The sequence below is a fragment of the Maylandia zebra genome, linkage group LG5 (assembly GCF_041146795.1).
Source record: "Maylandia zebra isolate NMK-2024a linkage group LG5, Mzebra_GT3a, whole genome shotgun sequence".
Lineage (NCBI taxonomy): Eukaryota > Metazoa > Chordata > Actinopteri > Cichliformes > Cichlidae > Maylandia > Maylandia zebra.
In genome coordinates, this window is record NC_135171.1 from 41,802,037 (window position 1) to 41,828,381 (window position 26,345).

A 26,345-nucleotide genomic window follows, 5' to 3' on the forward strand; every position below is an offset into this window, starting at 1 on the left:
TAGATCCGTGCTTTCATGATCCTGACTGATTGGACCAGGGTGTGAGCTTCAGTTTCCAACTGTGTTTTTTTTACAGGTACAACATGTGTTAACGGGGAACCGTCCATCAAAAATATAAGACCTAAACATGCCAGGTTATAGTAAAGCTGCTAAATGACGTGTGCAGGTCACATAAAACTGTACAGTAAACAGAGACAGGTAAACAACAAGAACACACCAGGTTCCCCTGACAGCCATCTGATCATCTGAGTTTCTGTTGCCTTCCTATCGTCTGAAAGCCGTCGGTTTGAGTCTGTTTATTCTTCTGTGACATCAGCAAAGACATTGTACCAAATAATGTGGCTGCTGGATGTATATATACTGAATGGGGATGAGAAGCTTAACAATTCTTAGTGTTATCTTGTGTTCTTATTTAAATCATTGAGTCTTGGCAGGAGCTACACTAATAAAGTTTTTATGATTGTTATTTGCCTGAGCTGCAGATCTCTGAGCGCGCACGGCCACAGACTATTTCCTGGAACCATTCAGTGAAACCTTTCCTCAGCTCATCTCCAGGACCTCTCGGTGCTCGGGCAGAATTACTCTGTCTCAGAGGTGACAAATGGATAATAAAAGACCTGATTTAAGGAAGCAGAATGGACGGTGGGATTTCTTCCCGTGGAAACTCCTTCCTCGCCGTCTTCCTCGCCGGCCACTTGTAGAGATGGCAGCCAATTTAAATGCATATCACCGACAGTTAGACGGTCACAAGTGATGTGGTACAGGTCAGCATGTGGCAAAACTGGTTTAGCAGTTTTCTTGGGAGGATTGGCGAGGCGATGCATAATCAATCGCCCCGGCGCTTTGTAATTCTGATGCCCGAGCCGAGCGCCTCAAATCTCCGCCCTATTAAAATGTAGCAACATAAGAAGGAGCAGCATGGGGCGCTGCTGTGAGGAGCTGCAAACTGATCGAAGCCTTCTGCAGACCAGATCTAATCAGACACCCCTGCAGTGTGTGTGTGTGTGTGTGTGTGTGTGTGTGTGTGTGTGTGTGTGTGTGTGTAAAGTAGCTGGAGATTCATATGTGCTGCTGCTCCTCACAATCAGCACAATCAGCTCTCCTCTGCAGTCACAGGCCTGCTGTCAGATCACACAGATCTTAATGAGGGAGCGTCTCTGCTGTGAATGTTAAACCCCACACTTACAACGAGCCGAGGAGCTCGACCCGGCGCCCTGCTGGGAGTCATGTTCCCCACTCGGCTGAGGAAGCAAACAGGAAGACACAGAGTGTGCTCATGTGTGAAATGATGTTGTCCAGTCTGCGTGCAGCCCGCCGTTACTGCTGTTTGTGTGTTTCCTTTAGTCTCTGTCACAAACACAGGAGTCACTGCAGGAATTCTGGGAAAAGTCACCAGAATCGAGCGTGGGAATGAAGGTCTGACCCACTCACAGCGAGCACAGAAGTCAACCTGTGGTAACGATCCAATCAGACGGCTGCATTAGCATCACACAGGGAAGTAGAGTTAAAAAACGAGCCCCTCTGTTTCTCGATAGCTTCCAGTACAGTAAATGGAGAGCGCCTACAGGTTTGTACTGGAAGTAAAGACTTTACAATAACACGGGTAAGATTAGCTCGTCTTTGGGGACCTGACCCTCAGTCACAGATACTCTCCTCTGCACACACAGGCGTGCGCAGTACGCATCACACAAAGGACAGAGTGGGACGCTGTTTGGATACTTACACATTTACACACATGGTTATGGATGTGAGAGCTGAAGCAGCTCAGTGAAACAGAGGGTGCAGTCACAGAGAGGAGTTCAGCTCTCTGACGTGAACCTCGTTAAGCATCAGCCCTGCTCGTTTACCAGCACAGAGTGGAAAAGGACACAGACCCACAGCTGGGCAATGCTGGATCAAGTCCGGATGTTGGATCACGTCACAAGTGGAAACTGACAAAAACACATGACACACACTTCTAAAAGCCGCACTGGGAATCAAAACTAAGCTTCTGAAAAATGCAAAACAAACTGAAGCATTGAATAAAACTAAAACTAAAAAGCTTGAACATGAACAACAAAACTGAAATATGCTTCAAACAACTAGAAGCAAAACACAATTAAAGATTCAGAAACTGAACAAAAAGACATTTGGAAAAACAACGGAAAGAGGGAAAGAGGTGTGGGACAAAAAACAACCACACACATAAAAAAATCGAATCCTGAATGTCTGAACTTTTTAATCTTTAATTCATTTAATTTTGTGCAGAAACAAACACACTGACCGGAGGGCGCCGCCCTGCACTCTGAAACAAGCGCAGCTTATCCAGGACATCTTTGCCTGGTCCGGCTCATCTTATCCTAACATCAGCAGTCACATGAAGCTGCTTATCAACCTCGTAAGTGAACCCAGAGTTTACCGACTGGGCTCTTAGCTGATTCACATGGAAGGGGCGGTGCTGGCAGCATTTGGCCAATCAGAAACAAGGACAGGACTGATGCCAGCAGAGTGTCTTTTACAAAGGAAACTATGATTACACAAATAGAGACAGGAGACATGATTCAGCAACACTTCACGTTCCTGAGGGAGTGCTGCTGAATCATGAGGTGACTGAGTGCTCAGGGATATAATTATTGAAACTTATCACATTTAATTTCTTAAGAAAAGGATGTAGATGTGATGTTATCGAATTCCTGTCCACAATCTCCATTTTAGACCTTATTCAAGTGTTGATTGTTATAGATTTATCTTAATTGTTCCCACATGTTTGTTCAGTGTCCTTTCAAAGTGTCCTTGGGCTCAGACGCAGCCAGAATCAAAGCCGAAACGCTGCAGTTAGTGGAGAACCTGCTTATTGTACCTTAATACAAACACTGGTAACACTTTAGAACATGACCCACAAGTATCCTTTAATTTCATGTAACAAGTTTTGTACAGGTAACAACAAAATAATAACATAAAATTAAATTAAGTAATTTTAAGTACTGAGTTATTTCATAGTAAATTTCTGGGACAACAAAAATATTTCCACATCTTATATCTTATGTAGCCTTTACCTTCCTGCAAATTGCATGTAAGTACGGGGTCTTTGAACATTATTCACTATATAACATATACTGGGTACTTGTCAAAGGCCAAAACAGAGAGAATGAGGAGGAGCTTCTTCCCCCAGGCTATTCGGGGCCTGAACCAGGTGTAGGACTGGACTCTCCCACACACGTCACTATAAGACTGGACTCTCACACACGTCACCACACGCACCACCACACATTTCCTATAATCCTATAATTCCTATAATTTATAATCCTTATCTTTATAATCTCTTCTGCTCTTTGCACATTCTTTACTCTAAATTCCTAAGTTAATTTGTAAATTTTTGTAGTAAATTGTAAATATTGTAAAACTTTCTTCTGTCATTTAATGGTCGGGCATTGTACAGCTACAAGCATTTCACCCCCATGTCATACTGTGTATGGTTGTGTGTGTGTGACAAATAAAATTTGAATTTGATTTGAATTTGTTTCATTGTTTCCTGCAAAAACCTGACGTGTTGCCCACAAATTGCATGTAAGTACAGGATACTACACATCAGTCACTCCACAACACGATGCCAGACAGTACAGGCTGTGTTGGAGAGTAAAGGAACACATGTACTGCTGTTACGAATTTAAAATACAAAATATAAGTTATTCTGTTACAGTTACTGTTTAAAAAGGTGTTATTCAGAATACAGTTACTTTGTTGAAATAAATGATTACACTGTTTCATACGGTTATGAACTCCATATTTTTGGTTTCCACGCCGGTGGATACCAAAACACGCATTAAGAGGCTCTAATGCCTGTGATTTATCACTATTACTGAAGGTTACTCTCCACACCAACACCAACCAGATGTTTAAATCTTAATATAAATGAGTAACAGTAGGTGGACATTAGGTAAGGCTGCACTTTCTGCAGCGATCTCGTATAGAAACTATTTCTGTATCAGTAATATTTAAGTATTTAAGTAATTAAAAAATCTAGTTGGTATTACTTTCACAAGATTATTTCTAGCTAGCCGGTTGTTAATGCTATCCATCAAGTCTAACAGTCTAGAGTTAATGAACTAACCTCTGCTAACGCCAGCTAGCAATGTTAGCTTGGTGGTGAGTAACCTTCAGTAATAGTAATAAATCACACAGCAATAGGACATTCATGTAGTTTTAAAACGCATGATAATATAATAAGTAATCCAAAGTATTCAGAATACGTTACTGTCATTAAGTCACATAAGGGAATACGTTACACAATACATTTTGGGGCATGTAATCTGTAATCTGTAGTGGAATACATTTTAAAAGTAACCTTCCCAACAGTGAGTACAGGGTACTTGTTTCATTATTTACTGCAAAAACCTGACTTGATACACAAAATTACACGTACAGGCTACTTGCGCCCTATTCGTGGGTCGTGTTATACAGTGAGACCCAAACACTGAGCGTCAGGTAGCAGCTTCAACAGAGAACACAAGAAAAAGAACCTGAGTGTGAGATCAAATAACAACATTTCAGCCACGAGAATTCAGCTAACAAAATCTTAGGTTTCCTCATTTCTGCTTTTAATGTAATCTACTGTAATGTTATGGGGTGGCGGTAGCTCAGGTGGCAGAGCAGGTCAGCCACTAACCAGAAGGTCGGTGGTTTGATTCCAGTCTGCATGCCAAATATCCAAGATACTAACCCCATGTTGCTCTCCGATGCATCGTGAATGTTACACAGAGCACTTAAAAGCTTAGAAGAAGTGACTGGGTGAATGAATTAGTTGTATAAAGTGCTTTGAGTGCTCAGTCAGAGCAGAAAGTGCTATATAAGAACCAGTCCATACTGTAAACCCTTTTCCATGTAGACAAGCTTTGCTGCAAACATACCTGAGAGCAGCAGCCGGCTCACAGTTTCTAAATGAGCCACAAAGCGTCCCAGGAGAAATAAATCCTGAACACGACTTGATCTGTTAGAATAGATGTTACATCTGAGTCTCCGAGCTGTGCATCCACGTCTGAGAGAGAGAGCGAAAACCTAGAAGGTCATTTTCAAACACGCTGTGCTGCTCTTCAAAAATAATCTGAATTATAAAACAGTTTCTGTAGTTTGCTTTCAGAGTTGCAGCTGTGATTCAAACGAGGACAGGAGATGGTGGGAATCCAGGGAAGAGTAGGTTTTAGTTTAATTCTTTATGTTTTTCACTTCAAATGATTAGAAATTGGCCCTCGTTTTAGTCCAACCCAACTAAACCGATCACTCAGGGTCGGGTCCGAGTGCTTCGTGACCAGCTCATAAATCTGAAGGGATGAAGTGGACTTTTAGAAAGTCATTGTGAATTGTGGATTTGATCGCTGTGGCAGAGAAAGGCGTCCACTGTGCTGCAGGTTTCTATCTTTGTGCTGCTGCTTTCTTTTCTCAGCAGGCAGCTCGGCCGACATGTCAGAGCAGCCGGCTGACACCACCTCTATCCCTGACACTCTGACTCTTCCTCAGACTGCCTGCCTTCCTCTGCCCACGATGCTTTGAACACCAACCTGTCAGCGGTGTGAAAAACAGAGTACGGGTGTGCCGAGGAGAGAGTCTCATATTGATCTGGTTTGTTTTTCTCACTCTTTACAACATTAATGTGTTTAAAAAAGACAAAAATCTTTGTAGCATTCGTATTTTAGCTGCTGACACTTTGACGTGCACTAGAGAAACAGTGTAAAGTGGAACTTCATTAAAGGTTCAGCTCATCTCATTGTGGCTCTGCAGGCTGAAATAAATGCAGCAGCTTTAGTTTGCACAAGCGTAACATTTCCTCCAGTCTGCTTCAGTCCAAAGTGCTGATGCTCCTCTGAAGATGCTGCAGTGTCTCAGGTGTGAACCCTGCTGTCTGCAGCACATGAAGCTCTTTGGTCAGTGTTGTGTTTGAACCTACAAAACACTTTTTACTGCCCAAGTCTGACCCCAGAGTGAAAGTAACACCAGCATCTCCTCAGCCCTGAGACACCAAAGACAACAATCTGTGTACAGCATCATCACTGCCATACCTTAAAACATATTTTTATACATGTCTTTATATTTTTATTTGTTAATAACGTACAGATACAGTTGTCACAGCTTCCTCCTGGAGCATGTTTGCCTTGGTTTGAATGTGTTTCCTCAAACTTATGAAGTAATGTGTGGAACTAAGAGACAGTAAAGGAGCTCTAATTCAAAGCATCTGTAGCTTTAATCACTGCTAATAGCTGAGAGTGCATTCAATTCAGTTTTATTTACACAGCGCAAAATCACAACAACAGTCACCTCAAGGTGCTTTATACTGTAAGGTCGACCCTACAATAATACACAGAGAGAAACCCAACAATCATATGACCCCCTATGAGCAGCACTTTGGCGACAGTGGGAAGGAAAAACTCCCTTTTAACAGGAAGACACCTCCAGCAGAACCAGGCTCAGGGAGGGGCGGGGCCATCTGCTGTGATTGGTTGGGGTGAGAGAAGGAAGACAGGATAAAAGATAAGAAGACTAGATTTATCAGTAATATCCAGCCATGTGTGTGTTTCTCTTTTGATTTTAATCTTATTAACAGTAATATTTAACGTTTCTGATTCATTTAGCTTGACCTAAACTTGGCTGGTTGTGATGAACAGACGAGGTGAAGGAGCTCGTTAACGTTACCTGTTTATAGTTCCCAGAGAGATCTCAGCTTGAATGTGTTAACATCTGAATTTAAAGGCATCGCGCAGAACGTGACGATGAAGGACGATGAAGCTTTTTTAAAACAAAAACATTTGTCTGTCCCGTTGAATGTGCTTCTTTTTCTGTTGCATTTTCATGTATTGTTAGTATGACTGCCACTTCAGTCAGGTCTCTCCTCTAAATGAGATTTGATCTTCTAAAACAAAGGTAATAAAATGACCTGCCCTCTGAGCAGTGCGAACACAGAGAGAGGAGTTCCTATTTTCAGACAGAGCAGCAGGAGCTTCTGTGTGAATGACAGCAGCTACAAAACTGCCAACACGTTACATAAATGCATGTTTGTCTTGTTGCTTGGACTCTCACCTTCTGTCGGTCCTTTCCAGCGAGCGGGTTGACCCAGTAGCTTTCTTTGGCATGTCAAACTGTTGCTGAGCAGCTCACAGATGATGTCTTTTCTCCTGCTTACATGTGGTCGCCCGGATGTTTCTCGCTCATCGCTCCAGTTTCTCTCAGGTCATGTGACACTTTCTCTCTGCAGAGACGATTCTTTGACTTTTACTGGACGAAGCTCACTGTGTTCTGTTGCTTTTTATCAGGATTTCATAGTATTTCTAAAAGTCGTGAAGTTTACTAATGAGTTAGACCGTCACACAGAAGGCGACGAAGCTGAAGATTTGTGAATTGCTTTGGGCTGATTATGAGTTTTTTCTTATTTCTGTGCCTCCAAGTGCATCCCTGCAGTCTCAGAAGGATCTGAGGCCGAAAGGCCCACTGCCCACTGTGAGCTGTGGGCAGTAGTCTGGATACAGTTTTATAGATGGTGAGGTCAGGGGTCAAATGCACACAAGTAGGTGTTTGTGAGCACTTAAAAATCAAAGCTGTAAGCAATGATGATGCGACCCCTGCACATCTGCACATTTTAAATCTGCAGTTGAACTTGTGTTTGGCAGCACATCAAAGTCCTGCCCTTTGATGAAAACTCTCTCTGCAATACAGCAACTGATCAAGTCTTTTAAAGAAACGAAGGACTCCATGAAGAAAGGCCCCCGACGATGATATACTGGTCTGTATCCATCATTTCGTTCACCTGACTCATTAGCTCACACATCTGTGCCTGTGATTGGTCCGTGGACAGAGATATGTACAGCGGCAGCATCTGTGGAACATAGTGATAACAATTAGAAGTTCAAATGTGGAATAACTGGGATGGAAATACTGCAGGAGCGCAAACATATGTCACATGACCTCAGCTGACTAACAGGTACAACCCCAGAACCTGTTAATGTGAAGCGTTAATGCAGATGTGCAGTGTCCAATAACTCTCCAAGGGGCACTTTTGTGATTTACAACACTGCTTAAACAAGTCCTACCAGTACTCAATATGTCTCTATTAATGGGCTACGTACCTCAGGCCTTTAAGGTGGCAGCAATAAATTATTAATTTGCAGCTCCAGTCGAACTACAAAACGCTCCTAACGGAGATATATTTCCATGTTTTCTTTCCTTGTTCCTGCTGCATTATTGTGTCTGTCAGTTGCACAAAGTTCCCACAGAACTTATTGTTCCATCAGAGACAGATATCACTTTAATTTTAATATTCAAATCCTGGCTGGTGCAAATTAAGTTATCTGTGTTCATCTTCACGGCAGTCTTTCTGAACACATCGAGGGAACGCATTGACGGGAAAGGACGTGAGTGTGAGTTCAGTTATGAGATTTCATGTTGGTGGAGCTGCAGAGGTGGAGTTTCTCACTACTTTTGTTTCACTGCATGTTTTAATATCTGAACTGTTCTCAACTCAGAGACAGCTAACCCTGTGTAGGACTGTCAGCAGCAAGAACAAAATAATTCATTTCTCTGATATTATATGTGTATGTATATGTACAAATGTTTGTTGTTTTCTAGGGTTACCTGGTATCAGTATTACATTGTATCAATCAATATGTTGCTGGGACAGAAATGTATCCACTGTGTTGATCTTGGATGAATGTTATCTTGAAAACAGGTTAAATTTGAGCTCTGTCACTTCTCTGATGGCATAACAACACTGTAATAACTGCTGTAACATCATCGCTCGTGTTGACTCCTTTCACATCACATTAAGTCTTGCCTGTTGCGTCTGTATCACCTTTAACAATCTCAGGTATCTTATTCCCAAGTGACTGGGGAAGGCAGCGGGATATCAACAGACAGATTGGTTCTGCAGCTGCAATGATGCAGACGTTATACCGATCCGTCGTGGTAAAGAGAGAGCTGAGTTTAAAGGCAAAGCTCTCAATTTGCCATTCGATCTACGTCCCTACCCTCACCTATGGTCACGAGCTGTGGGTAGTGACCAAAAGAACGAGATCGCGGATACAAGCAACCTTCCTCCAAGGGGTGGCTGGTCTCTCCCTTGGAGATGTGGTAGGAAGTACAGCCATCCGGGAGGGGCTGAGAGTAGAGCCGCTGCTCCTCAATGTCGAAAGGGGCCAGTTGAGGTGGTTCGGGCATCTGACAAGGATGACTCCTAGGTGAGGTGCTCCAGGCAGTCCCACCGGGAGGAGACCCCGGGGCAGACCCAGGACACGCTGGAGAGATTATATCTCTCGACTAGCCTGGGAACGCCTTGGCGTTTCCCCAGACAAGCTGGATGGGTGGCTGAGGAAAGGGAGGACTTGGCTTCTCTTCTTAGGCTGCTGCCCCTTGCGACCTACCCCTGATCAGCGGAAGAAGATGGATGGATGGATGGATGGATGGATGGATGGATGGTAGAAAGCAGTTCCACATTTTGTTTAGTATGTGCACTGAAGGACATATCCTGGTCAAAAATGACTCTTACATTCCTCATAGTGTTGCTTGAGTCCACAGAAATGCCATCCAGTTTAAATATGTGGTTAGAGACCACATTTCTAAGACTTTTATGTCCAAGTAAAATAACTTCAGCTTTATCTGAATTTACAGGCAAAAAGTTAAACGTCATCCAGGTTCTAAAAATGTTAAGGCATTCCTGCAGTTTAAATAATTGGTGTATGTTATCTGACTTGATAGATAAATAAATTTGGTTGTCAACTGCTTAGCACATTGAAAACTGTAGAGAGAGCTTTTGATTGTTTTCGTTTGATGTTTTTTTACAACAATCATGGTCCAGTCCCATAAAATAATGTTGGATTCACTTTTTCCAGGATGTGCTGACCCGCTGTCAGGCCAAACAAATCCAACCTCAGCCTCAGAGTCAACAACTGTGACACTTTCAACCCCTCATACCTCCACTCCTGACACTGAATCATCCCGAATGACGTCTAAAGATACAGGTGAGTTCTTTTCAATTCAATTCAATTCAATTTTACATATAGAGCAACAAATCACAACGACAGTTGATGTGGGTATCCTAGCATCCCCTCGGCTGCTGCCTGTATGCTGGGGTTTCTCCCAGTGGACCAGAGGATTTGTTCCCTGCGTCTTTGGGTCGGGGAACGGATTCTGACTTTTGTCTGCACTTATGCGCCGAGTGGTGGTTCAGAGTACCCAGCCTTCTTGGAGTCCCTGGTGTAGGGTGCTGGACGATGCTCTGCCTGGGGACTCTGTTCTCTTTCTGGGAGACTCCAATGCTCATGTAGGCAACGGCAGTGAGACCTTGAGGGTCGTGATTGGGAGGAACGGCCTCCCCGATCTGAACCCGAGCAGTGTTTTCTTGTTGGACTTCTGTGCAAACCACAGTTTGGCAATAACGAACGCCATGTTTGAACATAAGATCCTCCATAGTTGCAGGTGGCACAGGGATGCGCTAGGACGCAGGTTGGTGATTGGTTTTGTTATCAATTCAGTTCCATTCAATTTTATTTATACAACGCCAAATCACAACAACAATCGCCTCGGAGCGCTTTATATTGTAGGGTAGACCCTACAATATACATACTGAGAAAACCCAACAATCATATGACCCCCTACGAGCAAACACTTTGGCGACAGTGGGAAGGAAAAACTCCCTTTTAAAGGCCATGGAAAAAGACTTTCGCACTACCTCGAAGAGATTCTGGCAAACCGTCAGGGAAATCAGGAGGGGAAAGCGGTGCTCTACCTGCACTGTGTATGGTGTGGGTGGAGCACGGCTTACTTTGACTGAGTAAATTGTCGGACAGTGGAAGGAATACTTCAAGGACCTCCTTAATCCCACTGGCACGTCTTCCATGAAGGAAGCAGAGTCTGGGGACGAGGGGGATGACCCACAAATCTCCAGGGACGAGGTCAAGGAGGTCTTTAAACAACTCCTTAGTGGCAGAGCCTCCGGGGGGGATGAGGTCTGCCCTGAGTTCCTGAAGGCTTTGGATTTTTAGGGGCCTGTTCTGGTTGCCACACCTCTACAATGTTGTGTGGAGATCAGGGGCGGGAGCTTTGGATTGGCAGAATGGGGTGGTGGTTCCCATCTTTAAGAAAGAGGATCGAAGGGTGTGTTCCAGCTATAGGGGGATCACACTCTTCAGGCTCCCGGGAAAGTCTATGCCAAGATGCTGGAAAGGAGAGTCTGTCTGTTAGTCAAACCTTGGATACAAGAACAACAATGCGGTTTCTGTCCTGGTTCAGGGATTAGTTCCTGCCCTAAGTGGAGGAGTTTAACAATCTCAGGTATCTTATTCCCAAGTGACTGGGGAAGGCAGCGGGATATCAACAGACAGATTGGTTCTGCAGCTGCAATGATGCAGACGTTATACCGATCCGTCGTGGTAAAGAGAGAGCTGAGTTTAAAGGCGGAGCTCTCAATTTGCCATTCGATCTACGTCCCTACCCTCACCTATGGTCACGAGCTGTGGGTAGTGACCAAAAGAACGAGATCGCGGATACAAGCAACCTTCCTCCAAGGGGTGGCTGGTCTCTCCCTTGGAGATGTGGTAGGAAGTACAGCCATCCGGGAGGGGCTGAGAGTAGAGCCGCTGCTCCTCAATGTCGAAAGGGGCCAGTTGAGGTGGTTCGGGCATCTGACAAGGATGACTCCTAGGTGAGGTGCTCCAGGCAGTCCCACCGGGAGGAGACCCCGGGGCAGACCCAGGACACGCTGGAGAGATTATATCTCTCAACTAGCCTGGGAACGCCTTGGCATTTCCCCAGACAAGCTGGATGGGTGGCTGTGGAAAGGGAGGACTTGGCTTCTCTTCTTAGGCTGCTGCCCCTTGCGACCTACCCCTGATCAGCGGAAGAAGATGGATGGATGGATGGATGGATGGATGGATGGTAGAAAGCAGTTCCACATTTTGTTTAGTATGTGCACTGAAGGACATATCCTGGTCAAAAATGACTCTTACATTCCTCATAGTGTTGCTTGAGTCCACAGAAATGCCATCCAGTTTAAATATGTGGTTAGAGACCACATTTCTAAGACTTTTATGTCCAAGTAAAATAACTTCAGCTTTATCTGAATTTACAGGCAAAAAGTTAAACGTCATCCAGGTTCTAAAAATTTTAAGGCATTCCTGCAGTTTAAATAATTGGTGTATGTTATCTGACTTGATAGATAAATAAATTTGGTTGTCAACTGCTTAGCACATTGAAAACTGTAGAGAGAGCTTTTGATTGTTTTCGTTTGATGTTTTTTTACAACAATCATGGTCCAGTCCCATAAAATAATGTTGGATTCACGTTTATCCAGGATGTGCTGACCCGCTGTCAGGCCAAACAAATCCAACCTCAGCCTCAGAGTCAACAACTGTGACACTTTCAACCCCTCATACCTCCACTCCTGACACTGAATCGTCCCGAATGACGTCTAAAGGTGCAGGTGAGTTCTTTTATGTGAATAAAATTTATATGTGTTCTTTTGTGTGAATGGGTGGATGACTGGATATGTAAAGCGCTTTGGGGTCCTTAGGGACTGGTAAAGCTCTATATAAATACAGGCCATTTACCATTTTATGTCAACAAATGTCTCATTGCAGGAGTCCCTTTGAGAAATTGACTTTTATTCTGCACACTTTTGTCAATCATCAACAATAAGACTTTATCATTATAACTGGCATATAGGAATTTTGGGAAAAAAGCGTATAATACTGTGCAATCAGGAGTGCAATAAGGGGTAGAAAAGTGATTGTAAAATGGTAAATGGCCTGTATTTGTATAGCGCTTTACTTAGTCACTATCGACCCCAAAGCCCTTTACACTACATTCAGTCATCCACCCATTTACACACACATTCAGACACTGAATGTGTCCCAATCTTCAGTGTCTATCTTGTGATAGTAATATGTTGTAATATGCAGCATTGTTCTCTACTAACCACTGATTAATTTAAAAAGTTTAAATGTAAGAATTTTTGAAATGGCTAATTGGGTTGTAATTTTACTGAAATGTGTATTTAAGGATGTAAAGAAGCATATTTAATGAATTACAATGAAAAAAAGTGCCTGTAAATGGTAATATACAAACATTCCTCTATGGCAGCGGTCCCCAACCTTTTTTGTGCCACTTACCGGTTTATGTCCGACAATATTTTCACAGACCGGCCTTTAAAGTGTCTTAGATAAAAATAACAACCGTTACCAAAAAACAAAGATTTATTCATAAAACACGGGAGAAAAGACCCTGAGATATTTAGTTAATGATAAAACAATAAAAAAATAATGATAAAAAAACTATTAAAACCCTGAAAACCATAAATTTCACACCCGAGCCTCAACTCTGACCGGCCAGTACAAGTCCGTGGCCCGGGGGCCAGGGACGACTACTCTATGGCACCAAAATTGTGAATAAATTGAATTTTCCCTTTTAGTGTTGAACCAAATGCCTGTTAATACAGTCCAGATCAAAAGTTTAAGACCACTTGAAAAATGTTAAAAAGTCATATTTTCTATGTGTGGATCCAGAGCGTTCTCACTCCCGAGGCGTAACATGTCGACGTTTTGTCACGTCCCGCGGCGTTCCTGAGGAACGCGAAAGGAGACCTTCGGCGTTCTTATGGTACGCGGCGGGTTATGGCTGGAATCCAGTGCAATGACGCTCCCGCGGTAGTAGACGTTCCAGCCCTGTATTCCAGCCCTAAACCTAACCTTATCCCTAGCCCTGACCATAACCTTATTCCTGACCTTAACCAGGACTTTAATGATGTTAAATAGCGTGTTTCTAAGCGATTTGAAGAAAAAGAGCGAACATGTGTAGGTTCAGTCCAGACGGTTCTCATATTTCCTCTTTTTCCGAGGTCGTCATTTAGGAACGTGGTGGGTAGCCGAAAACGTAATATGGTGACGATTTGTCACCTAGCGTAAAATGTTACGCTTTGGGAGTGAGAACGGGTTGGTGGATCATAACAAAGTTCTAAGCAGAGCTTCAACATGCAACAAGAAGAAACAGGCGTCAAAGAAAACTTTTTTTTTTTTGAGCAGTTTATTGAAAACAACATTTGAACTGAAACAGGCTGTTTTATAGCTGATCAAAAGTTTAGGACCACATGCCTTTAAAAGGCCAAAACTGTGCAAGAAGTACTACTGCTAGTTAGTACTGCTTTTTAAAACACTTGAGTTTAACTTCAGTGTCTGTTAGTGGCAGGTATGATCCTGATCAAAGAGAACAAGACCTGGAAGGACGCCTTAACTTACTGCAGAGTGAATCACACTGACCTGGTTTCCATCACCAGCGCTGAAGTAAAGACCAGCGTCATCTCCTTAGCAAACAAGGCTTCGACGCCTTACGTCTGGCTGGGCCTGCGCTACTCCCGCACCCTGGGTTTGTGGTTCTGGGTCAATGATCGGATTATGTGCTATAACTGGACCGCAGTAGGAACAACTATGGACTCTGACATGTTTGGAGCCATGATGACGAGCAGAGAGCACAATTATCGGGGGTTCAGTGGGAGCAAAGATGAGACATTTAATTTCATTTGTTCTACATAGTAGGATTTAAACCTAACGAGAGAAAGCGGTGCTCTCTGAAGACATGGCTCTGTCTCCTGCTCCTGAGTCACAGGGACATCTTCGTGACTTTCTTCATTATTCCTGGATTATTATTATTTTCACAATGATGATTTTTGGGGGGTTACGGCTGGGTTACTCTGTCCTCATAATAAAATGTGTGTGTTATTTTCTGTATTCATGTAAGAATTTAAAAAATATGTTTGTTATCAAAGTGACTTCATTTTTACTCATTTTGAAAGTTTCTAAAATGAATTTTAGGGGGCATTTTAGCATTTACTTGATAAGACCGAGGGAAGACAGGCAGCATAGGGCTGTGGGTCAGATTCAAACCTGGGTTAACTGCAGTGCACTGTTTGTCTTCATATCAATATAAAATGTAACACAAAACACTGTAAAGCTCTTTTCCCCACAAATGGAAATCAGACTGAATATGTTGCATCATGCTTCACGTTTCCATGTATGTTTCTGTTGTAAACAGAGGTTTGCACTCTGTCTGGTGTTAGTGTTGAGTTTAATGTTAGCCAGATGTTAAACTGACAAATTGTGAGAAACTACCAGATGTTGCCTTTCCAAATAACTCACACATACATTATGTTTCACTTAAAAGCTACAAAAACTAAACTACACCATAACATAAACCCACATATGGCTTAATGGTTATACCTCCCTGAGCCTGGTTCTGTCGGAGGTCTCTTCCTGTTAAAAGGGAGTTTTTCCTTCCCACTGTTGCCAAAGTGCTGCTCATAGGGGGTCATATGATTGTTGGGTTTTTCTCTGTATGTATTATGGTAGGGTCTATCTTCAATATAAAGCGCCTTGAGGTGACTGTTGTTGTTTTGATTTGACGCTGTGCAAATAAAATTGAACTGAACTTTTACAGTTTGATGACTGAGTCTCTCCTCCTCAGTCTCTCAGTCCTTCAGTTCTGCACACAGAGATTGTAGAAAACACCCAAACCTGGGAACTCTTAGCAACAGCTCTTTATGGAGTTCAAATAAAATCGTGTGTAACGTGGCAGCTTCCTGTCCACATATCTACATAAGTGCACTGCATTGAGCATTTCCTGTTTCTTTCTATGTTACTTTTATGATAAATGTATGATGGGTACAAAAAGCTGTTAAGTGATGATGAGTTGAACCCGGAGGTGGACAGTTTTTCACCGATACATACAAACAGGGAAACTTCCCTGTTTTCTTTCCTTCTTCCTTTTGTGTTATGTAAATGATATCAAAATTCCCCCAGTTAGTATTTCAGGCAGAAATTTGAATTTATTTGAATCCTCCTTCTTTGAATATTCACATCCTGATCTGTGCAAAGTAAGATCTTTGAGTTCATCTGAAGGCAGTCACAAACACATCGAGGAGAGACGTCGAGGAGAAATTACGTGAGTTTGAACTCCGTTATGTGATTTCATGTTGGTGGAGTTCCTCCAAATCTTTATTTCACTCGTGTTTTAATGGGTTAGGGTTAGGCTTTAAATGAAATGATATTATAGAGTTTAAATAATAATACTTTTTCACTTTGTTTTGTGTGTTTTGGAAAATGAACAGCTCTCAGACTGAGTGAATGTGGTGATAGAATGTATTTGCTGGTATTAGTATCCAATCAGTATCATTGATTAAATATAAATAACCAAATATTTGATTTGAAGTCTCACAGCTGGCGCAGAAATGTATCCTCGAATAAACATTTATGTACAAAATGGTGACTTGATTGTGTGTAAATGTTCCATGTACAAATTGAACATAAACTTACTTTATTACTTTAGTTTCATTTTATACCACACAGGATATAATAGATATTAATTATGAATTATATGAATACATAAAATCTGGATTTTCTATTTTTAAGCTGCATTTTACTGAAAGTTATTGTTTTACGTTTATGAGGGCAAAGATGTTTTTGAGTGCACCATGTTGATCTGGAGTGAAAATTATACAGACAACAGAGGCTGAAATTTGGGAGCAACTGTGGCTAAAAGTTCCATCTGAGACACTTTCAGTCGGACTGCAACATCTGCTGTGATTGGTTGGGAGAGAGAAGGAAGACAGGATAAAGACATGCTGTGGAAGAGAGACAGAGATAATAACAGATATGATTCAGTGCAGAGAGGTCTGTTAATACATAGTGAGTGAAGAAGAAACACCCAGTGCATCATGGGATGCACTGGGTGCAATATCACAAAAGCACTTCACAATACAGGAGTAGTCCAGCGTTCAAAGAAGGAAGGTTCCAACTGCTAAAGGGTGAAGAGTGGACAGGTCCAAAGTACTCCAAGTAACACAGGGAAAAGCACAGGTAAGTATTAGAGATGGACCGAACCGATATTACGTATCGGTCCCATACTGACCTAAATTACTGGATCGGATATCGGAGAGAAATAAAAGATGTAATCCGATCCGTTAAATATCACAAAAGCACCTGACAAAACTTACAACATGGCGTAACTCAGCTCATAACCTCAGCACGTTGGGGCAGCATGCGTAACTTGATAGAGCATCTGTGGCGTGCGAGACCTGTTGGCGGTCTGGTTGTGCATTTGGAGCCTCACTACCAAACCGGTGTTCTGACGAACTTTGGCAAAACGTCCTACCGTAGGTTATGCACATTCCTGCTGTCACATAGTAGTTCCAGCACAAAATTACGTAGGTATGCCGGTTTGCTACTTAACTTTGCCCATCAGAGTATGCTTGTAGCTCATATTCATAAAGCCAGGATGGTTTGGCACTTAATTAGTATTTTTCTAGCTCTTATTAACAAAGGTAGGACGGTTCGCCACTTAATTTTGTGTTTTGCGCATGCGCAGAAACAACAGGTAGGATGGTTTGTCAGGTAGAATGGATTCCCAGAACACCGGCATTTCATCTCCGAGGAAGTTATCCCAGAGAAGTAAAGCAAGTGTGTAAGTTCATCTCTGAATGTTTGTAAAGCATTCCCACGTTAAGCTTAACAACCGATATATGGAGCGACTGCCTCTCCTGCTGCTACTTCAATGTGAAACTGATCAATGATCAGCTGATCGGCTTTTCTGTCGCGAGTCCGTCTCTCTTGTTTGTTTTTGGCCCACTTTGCACCAGAAAGAGGAAACCAGCGGCTGAACAACAGCAGCACGTTTAAGCTTGATCAGCTGTTGTTAGAATGTATTTAATATTACTTTCTACACCAGGATCTTTTTCTACGCAGCTGACGGCTGTAACTGTGCAGGGTTTAGCCAGGGGGGCCGATAGGGCATGAACAGGGAAAAGGGGGCACAAAGACATACTTTTCTTTCTTATTCTCATTTAAAATGTCGAGCTTTTAACAAATAATTATCTGAATCTTACAACCAGTTTGAATCTGATGTAAAATGTATAGAAGTCCATCACTGTATATAGTAACTGTTAAGTCTGATATACCCTAGTAAGCTGTAGTACTTTTTCCTTTGGGAACCATCTGTGCAGTCTGCAGCTCTGTAGAAGAAAGATGTTGAGTCTGTTTAAGTATTGTTGAAAAATAATTGATTTTTTTTTGTACACGTGCATTAAATTAAAGTTGATTACGTTGATTAAGCATCACGAGGTGGGTGGTGGTTCCCTATTCTTTTTTGCTGGGAGTTGGCAGCCCTGTTAGTTAGGTTGCTTAATATTTCCCTAAGTACTCTTTAAAACACCAGAATAGGGAGGATGGTGCAGGTTTACCTTTATTAGATTGCTTACAGGTGTAACAGAATAGCTTTGGTGTTTTTTTTAAAACTCGAGTATGAACTTATACAAAAATGCAGCAAGATATTAAAAAAACAGTTTTATTGGTTATAAAATACACTATATCGGATTCATATCGTATCAGCAGATATCCAAATTTATGATATCAGTATCCGACATGAAAAAGTGGTATCATACCATCTCTAGTAAGTATACACAAGGGAGACTACACATGAGTGTCAACAGAGACCCATATTACCCAAGGTTAGCAGACGAACTGGCAAAGCACAGCTGACAATGCTGGCCTTAAGTATTCCACTCGCTGATTGGCCCAGATTGCAACCAGGTGCGGCTGCTGGAAACTGCATAGGAACCCCAGTCATGACCATGACCAAGCCTGGCGAGACTAATTCTGGTCCCTGACAGCTCTTTCCCGGCAGATTGTTCCAAGCAGCTGGGAAACAGGATGGCTGTGCGACAGTGAGGAGGGAATGTGGTCCTAAACAACCACCGGTACACCACCAACCTGTAAATATGTCTAATAATTAGTCCCCATTCTGCCACACACCCACCAGTTAACAAACTCTGGTAATTGGTGATTCTGTTCTCAGTCATGTGAAGCTAGAGACACCAGCACCATAGTCCACTGTCTTCCAGGCGCCAGAGCAGGCGACACTGAGGGAAATTTAAAACTGCTGGCTAAGGTTTAACGTAAATTCAGTAAAATCATAATTCACGTCGGCAGTAATGACACGCGGTTACGCCAATCGGAGGCCACTAAAATCAATATTGAATCGTGTGTAACTTTGCAAAACAATCAGGTGATCTGAGCTGCTGCTGCTGAAGTTTACTGCTCTTTGTGGATTTACACAACTGAATCTTACAGATGTTTCATAACTTGTCCGGTCTGATTTCTATCCTCCACACTCACAGTACTCTGTTTATGCTGTCTGTATATGTTAGGTTTGCACTCGCAGGCCTCGCTGACTCAGAGACTTATCATGAACGAAGCAAGACAATCAAAGCCCAATCCATCAACTTGCAAGGGAAGCCGATCGGATCAGGATCCTGAAGTTCCTCACCTGATCCTAGCCAACTCCCCTCACAGCCTTTTATTCATTGAACACATAAGCACCCCATTGTAAATCCCCTATGGTGTGTCATAAAAGTTAAGACACAGTGTGTGTATATGCACGTGCGAGTGCGTGTGTATTTGTGTGTGTCTACGTATACGTTACAATCATTTTAACAACATCCCTGTTCATAACAGGGGCATCTCCCCTCACCCCCGTATATGGCCTAACCCCTTTAATGGTCCACCATGTACACGCACAGGTGTGCCCATAAATGGCAGGACGTAAACATTAATTACTAAATAAAGAAACCAAAACCTTACATGCAATTGTGCCTACAGTTAAACACTATAGCTAATAGCATCCCCCACCATCCTAGATGTAGGGGAGGGACAGAAAAATATCTGAACATGCAGTTCAGGACAAGATTTACAGTTTTAAACACAACAATGACAACTTTTATCAGAATTACTCCAACAGTATACTAGACAGTATGCAGTTGATATGAAGGTGGAATTCAGCCAGTGAGTCTCAGTATCATCAGTTAAACTTCAGATTAATCTCTGCTACACTTGATGTAACCCAGTCATTCTCAAACTGTGGGACGCGTAACACTGGTGGTACATGGGCTCCCTCTAGTGAAGAGGTTCCTGAAGTGGGGGGGGGCGCACCCCCTAGGGGGAGTGCAGAGCCATTGCAAGGGGAAAAAAAATGCTTGGACTTCTGACGTGGCTCCCACACAAAAGCAAAGCAGAAGATGAAGCATCGCCAAAGCGCTGGGCTGTCCAAGTCACTCGATAAAAGTTAACGTGAGGGTTCCTGATGGTTAGAGACAAATACAATCGCATGGCAGGATGCTGTAAACGGACCAAACTTCAGCCAGGAGAACAACTGAGATAATCCATCCACAATACGAGGTTAGTCATTCATATACTGCTGCATGGGCTGCAGCTACATCGTAAGGGTTTAAACACTGAGCTGTAAAATGAACAGTGGTGATAAAAACCGAGAGAAGCCGAAAGTGATCACTGACTGTTTTTAGGGGCTTGTTGAGATTAAATGGAACAAGATTCAGTGCATTAAAGCATGTTAAAAACACCACAGCCTTAATAAGTGCAGAGTAGTTTGGACCGAAGCAGGATTCATCACGTCATCACTTAAAGACCGGATATCCCACCTTGTTTTAATGCAGTACAGGTGTTGTTGTTATCATTTGTCACATCCTGTTTATGACAGATAAAAGAAATAACATTCATATATGAGATTGTGTAAACTGTATGTGGTGTTAAATAGGCCTATACTACTGTACTTTAATGTAGATCATAAAGGGTGGTACTTCAAGAGCCATATATTTTAATAGGTGGCACTCATTGTGAAAAGTTTGAGAACCACGTGACCATCTAACCACAGCCATTGTGCACCAGTCACACACTGTTCTTTACTTAAAATCCATCACAGTGCAGCAAACTGTTTATCCTGCACCTGCAGATGATTCTCATGCAGCCTTTAAATATCACAGTTAGTCTTCCTCAGTTTTTTTACAGCATGTTTCACAATATGACAAAACAACAAGCTTTACTTTTCCAGTTTATCAAATCCGACTGAGCAGTCTTTACCTTTAAATATAACCTCTTTCTCTTCCTAAAATACAGATACCTTGAATTTCTACTTCCCACCTTTATGGCTAATCGGGTAACCTTCTTGGGGAAACCTGATCTTGTTAGGAGAGACAGCATTCATCCCATGTTGGATGGAGGAGCTCACATTTCTAGAAATCTGACCAAATGTATTACACAGTGTACGTAGAGCACCGCTTTGCCCTCCTGAGTCGCCTAAAGGTTTGTCAGAATCTCTTTGAGGCAGTCCAAAAGTGTTTTTCTTCAGCTACTGCCAGAGTCACTTTCTGCTTAGTCTTTCAGTATCTATCTGCACTGAGCCTGATCCCTTCATTTCCGGCGTCCACCATCTGGTTCAGGGTCACCACCACAACAGGCACCAACCACTAAACACGGTCCATTCAGACTCAGTGTGCCCAGATTCCCTTGCAATGCTGTTGAAGCTCTACCAGGGGTGTGATCTCTTCAAAGTAAAACAGGAAACACACTGACAGAACTCAGAGACCTAATACTGACAAAAAACAGAAGGAACACACGGGCAGGGATGACTCGACACTAAACAGAGGGTAGCACAGAACTAAAACCTAAAAACTAGGTTAAGGAACTAGCTAAACTGAAAACATAACCAGAATGAACAAGGACAAGAGATAATATTATTTAATACAAAACACTGAGTCAACAGACTGAGGACCATGACAACCCATTTATCTATAAAGACAGCCAACAATTTCACTGACAGGAGTCAGTTAAAGTTGATAGTTTTTGTTTTCTTTTGTTTGTTTTGTCCACAAATTGTTTTCCAATAAAATAAAATATTGTTTGATTCACTTATTCCTTCATCTCCAATCCTGCTGCCAGGCCTTGAAAATCAAACCTGTGACTCAGTTACTCATTCAACAGTCACATGTCCAACTTTCATACCTCCACTCCTGAAACTGAGTCAACCCAAATGACATCTAAAGATACAGGTGAGTTGTTTTGTTTCAACAAATGTGTCGAATTGCAGGAGTCCCTTTGAGAAATTTGCTTTTACTCTGCACATCATTAATTATCAATAATGAGACATTACTGTGCCCACACAGCACGGTGGTGGTTAGCACTTGCCTCACAGCAAGAAGGTACTGAGTTCAATTCCACCATCAGGCCGGGGTCTTGCATGTTCTCACCGTGTTTGCGTGGGTGCTCTCCGGGTGCTCCACAGTCCAGGCTCCAGCCCCCCCCTCGACCCTGAAAAAAGGATAAGCGGAAACGACTGGATGGTCATAAACAGGACTTTTTGAAAAAGCGAGTAATACTCTGCAGGGGACCATAAAATGTGTAGAGAGCAGTTTTCATTACATAAAATAAATGTTGTTTTGCTTCTTCCTGAAACTGCTGAGCTGCTGTCAGGCCAAACAGATCAAACCACTGGCTCAGGTGAATTCTTTATATCTGACTTTCCTGATGTGATGCTGGAGTTTTTTTATTTATTTTCTACACTGCATTTATCTTTTAATAGTCAGATGTTATAATTATAGACCTTAGCACCATCATTCTCTACTAACCACTGATCAATGTAAGAAGTTTAAATGTCATAATTTTTGAGCAAAATGTTTGTGGATCCTTCTTCATGATAAAATACAATAAGTAAACCTGTCAACACCGAGCAGCTTCTGCTACTGGAAATCATACCGTATGTGTCTCTCAAACAGCAGCACACAAACATTAAGGAGTCACAGTCATATCTTTAGTCATGGCTCTGAAACTGCGGCCCTACATCATCATTTAAAGTCTTGTAACCAGTGAGAAGCTGGAACATATTCAGACTGTGTCAGAAATGTAGGATCTCTGAGGAAAGACCTGCTGAGCTGAGGCAGCTGGAGGTGTTTCAGCTGCTTCAGACTTCAGTAATTGTGCTAATGACCGACAGGTTTACTTGAACAATCGACTGAAAAAACAACAAAAGTCTTTAAGCAGAGGTCATCCATTCGTAGGTGGGTCTGGTTACCTGCAGGTTCACATGTTGACATTTTTCTCCAGTTTAACCCCTCCCCCCTCCTTCAGCTCTGCCTCCTCCCACCTCTCTCTCCCTCTTCACCTGATTTCACATCCTTCTCTTGGCTTATGTCTTTTGGCCACAGCAGCAATGCTGATGCAAGTGGATGCGGTGCACATTAAGAACTGTTGCCTCCTGCATCTTTCAAAGAAGCCCTTGGATCCAAGAACACTTTGAAGTGCCCCTTATCGATCTGGCTCTGTGAAGTGAGGGCCGCTTAAAGTCGAGACGATGGAAAGAGAAAGAGAGAGAGACATCATGAAAGACTGAGAGAAAGCCAGCAGGACAGCTGACCTCATTGTGTTCTGCTGGGGAAAAATTGTTTTGTTCCAGCACTTAGATGGCTGTGGAAAATCTCACATAAAACTCCACACAGTCAGAGTGCTGAGTGTGTTTCTGGAGAAAAATGCTGCTCTCTGAGTTGGATTTGAACTCGTCTCTGTACCAGGAGTCAGTGTGTTAGAAAAACGCCACCGGCAGCACTTTTCGAAAGTTAGAGTGTGAAACACTCAGTGAAGAGGGCTCGTGCTTCTGGTGTGACAGAAATGAATGCCTCATTGTGCAGCTTCATTTCTGTAGCATCAGATTTGGTGGAGTTACAGGTTGAAAAGCGGCCTCAGTGCCTCTAAAGCTGTTGTTTACCCTCTAAAGTTTGGATTGGATGGAAATAAAGACGTCGTTTTGTGCTGAGTTTAACAAATCTGCGTGGCCTGGTGACACAGATAAGGAAGCTTACTGCATTTAAAAACTCGACTCCACTGAGCTCAAGTCTGGGTTAAATGCAGACTTCCTCTGCAGGTGACAAAAACACAATGCTGATACATTTATTTCACTCCTGTCTGGGCATCTCAACATCAGTTGCTACCATAGGTAGCATCAAAATTCACGGCTAAAATTAAGCCAAAAGCTGCAGTTTCTGCGACGTCCAGCAGAGGCAGCAGTGAGTCACAGCCAAACTACTGTTAAACGTGACGTTAATTTCTGACAAACAAAACAAGCTATTCTAAGCCCCACATGAAACTAAGCCAAACCATGGCTCCTTAATTTAATAAACAAGACGAAACGTACAAAACACAAATAGGCAGTTGGACCCTTCTGCTTCGGTGCTATTTACAAATGGACACACACCACAGTCCAGACATACTGACTCACTGTGGGCAGTTTTGTCCTTTAAATAAAGTCACCAGCAGGTCCTCCTTCTGCTCAGGGGAACAACAAAGCTGTCCCTTTAATCCCTGACAGGCTCCTGTTGGTTTGTGACTCTGCAGACACCCAAATTAACCTCCTCCAAGTCTGTCCTGGCTTAAAGTGATGCAGAAAATCCACGTTAAGCCCAAACAGAGCTGGATAAAACACTAATCTGGCCTTTAGGACCAGCCCTGCATGCCTGTAGTTGGAAAAAATCTGAAATGTTTTTGAGTGACTTTGCACTTCTTTAAGTCTGTATTTTGTGTCTAAAATTTCCTCAGTACATGAAGAGGATAAGACCTGAGGATGCACAGCAACCTCTGGGAGCTGGAGGTGGTCACAGTGATGCTCACTGGCCTTCCTCTCGATGTGCAGCTCCTCTCCAACTCATTCGGGAGTCTGAGGCTGAGAGGAAAGCAGACAGAGAGATGGTGAAAACAGCCATGGGCACATTCGAGCCAAAGCTTTCCATCCAGCTCCACAGCACGAGGGCCACAAGCGGAAGAAAGGCAGTCCTCTTCTCTGCGTCTCACTTTCTCTACAGAAATCTTCCTCCGGCAGCGGAACGAGCCAGGGTCGGTGTAGGTGAGCTGACACACCGGAGCTCTGCCTCCAGTGTCGGTGTGCATTCACACGTTCACACACGGACGGTTCGCTGTGTGTATTTTTGTGTGTGCGAGCGTTTATGCCCGGGTGGTTCTGTATCCTCTCTGCAGGTGAATCACAATCAGTCTGTGCAGTCATGAAAGGGAGTTCAAGGTGATTTGGGGGAAGCATGACCGAATCATTGTAAATGTCATGAGTGAGATAGAAAAGCGTGTATAAACAACTCGGTGCCTTCAAAGTCAAAAACCACAAAACCTAAAATCATGTTTGGCCTGCTACACTGGCAGAGTCCTGTAACCTACCAGAACACGGGCCTTTGCAGGGCCACTGTGGGCTGATGCACATGGCCCACATTGGGCTTTGGTACCAGCATGAAACCTGTCACTGTTACTCACTGGTACTGGGAAAAGTCCAGCCTGATGAAGAGCTCTGCACTGATGAGGAACTATAAAGAAGACGGTCGTTAAGACGAGAATCTAATGAGAGACACCTGCAGACAGCACTGACTATGATGACAAAGCAAACGAATGAAATAAAAATAAAAACAAAAGCACAACAACAGGATGAAGCGTTAATAAGAGAAGCTCCTCCAGAACTACATTTACTTACAGTGGGGGGGAAAACACACTTTTTCCATGCATTACTACGAGATTTATTCTCTTTTATTATTGGACCAAGACGCCGTGGAAGTTTTTCTACAACCAAAAACCAAAGAATGTTCCAGCACCATCCATAATAATAATGGAGTGGATTTATATAGCGCTTTTCAAGGCACCCAAAGCGCTTTACAATGCCACTATTCGTTCACTCTCGCATTCACACATCCATCCACTTATCCTTTTCAGGGTCGCGGGGGGCGCTGGAGCCTATCCCAGCTGTCATAGGGCGAGAGGCGGGGTACACCCTGGACAGGTCGCCAGTCTGTCGCAGGGCCAACACACAGGGACAGACAACCATTCACACTCACATTCACACCTAGTGACAATCTGGATTATCCAATTAACCTATCCCCACAAGCTGCATGTCTCTGGACGGTGGGAGGAAGCCGGAGTACCCCGAGGGAACCCACGCAAACACGGGGAGAACATGCAAACTCCACACAGAAAGACCCCGGCCTGATGGTGGAATTGAACTCAGGACCTTCTTGCTGTGAGGCAACAGTGCTAACCACTGTGCCACTGTGCTGCCCCTGTTTTCCAATATTTATATATATTGTTGGTGAAAATTTGAGTTAAAAATGTGAAACTTTCTTTGTGGATGGAGGGCTGAATAAATGCCAACATTTTCAGAATCTACTGAAACTTCTCAGAACAAAAGAAAAGTGACATATTAGGAGGATATTGGTAATAGTGCAGCAGCTCTTTGATTCAAACACTCATCAGTTTGCATCACAGGGTTAAAGTGCTGGCGGACAGCAGAGGTAACGGCTCTGACAGCCCAGACACATTCACCACGCAACACACAAAGACACAATATACACACAGTCAAACATCCACCCATCCATCCTCTGCTTATCCAGCTCTGTACTGCAGAGGCGGCGGTCTGATCTGAGTTTGCTCCAGCCTGCTGTGTCTTTTGTGTGTCTC